Source organism: Nicotiana tabacum, chromosome 18, assembly GCF_000715075.1.
Source record: "Nicotiana tabacum cultivar K326 chromosome 18, ASM71507v2, whole genome shotgun sequence".
Taxonomy (NCBI): Eukaryota; Viridiplantae; Streptophyta; class Magnoliopsida; order Solanales; family Solanaceae; genus Nicotiana; species Nicotiana tabacum.
Window position 1 is genome coordinate 88,231,231 of NC_134097.1, and position 711 is coordinate 88,231,941.

Here is a 711-nt window from a genome sequence, read left to right on the forward strand (position 1 = left end):
CTATAAAATAAGTTTTGTTTGCTTAGGAAATAAATGGGTGTATTAGATTTATGGATGTTGTAATATTTTTGAAAAGAAAGAGGATAAAGAAACGGAAGAAGGAGAGGAAGAGAGATAAACTGGGATAACGTATTTTTGTTTATGGGTCTTAGAATACGGGTGAGTTTATTTTAATTTAGGTGAGTTTTAAGTTAGACCAATGAGATGATGACACGTGAAAATTAATTAAAATTTTTTTTTAAAACCAAACAAGGCTGTTAGTCTTAAGCCGAAAAAAAAATGGTAAAGGTAAATTTTACAAAATAGGTAAATGGAGAGTATTACTGTACATACTCCAATAATCTAGGGGCAGTTTTAATCCTTTTCCGTTCTTTTTAAGATTCTTTTAAATTAGGCAGAATAATTCAACAAACAGGCGCTAATAATCCAAGACAGCAGTGATTATTCTATTAAAAATTAAAACTACTAAAATAAAAAGAATTGAATCATCGTACACGACAAAAGAAATCAACTTGTATGATTGCGTCTTAAATCTTCTCTTTTCCCTCTGCGTCACAACATAGTACTACCTCCCGTCCATGATTTTTTTTTTTTTGAATGTTTTTACATATATTAAAAAATTATCCTTTTAACATTAATTAGCAATAAAATGGATCATATTAATCTTTACTATCTCACATGCATAAATATTTGTAACACATATTCCAAACA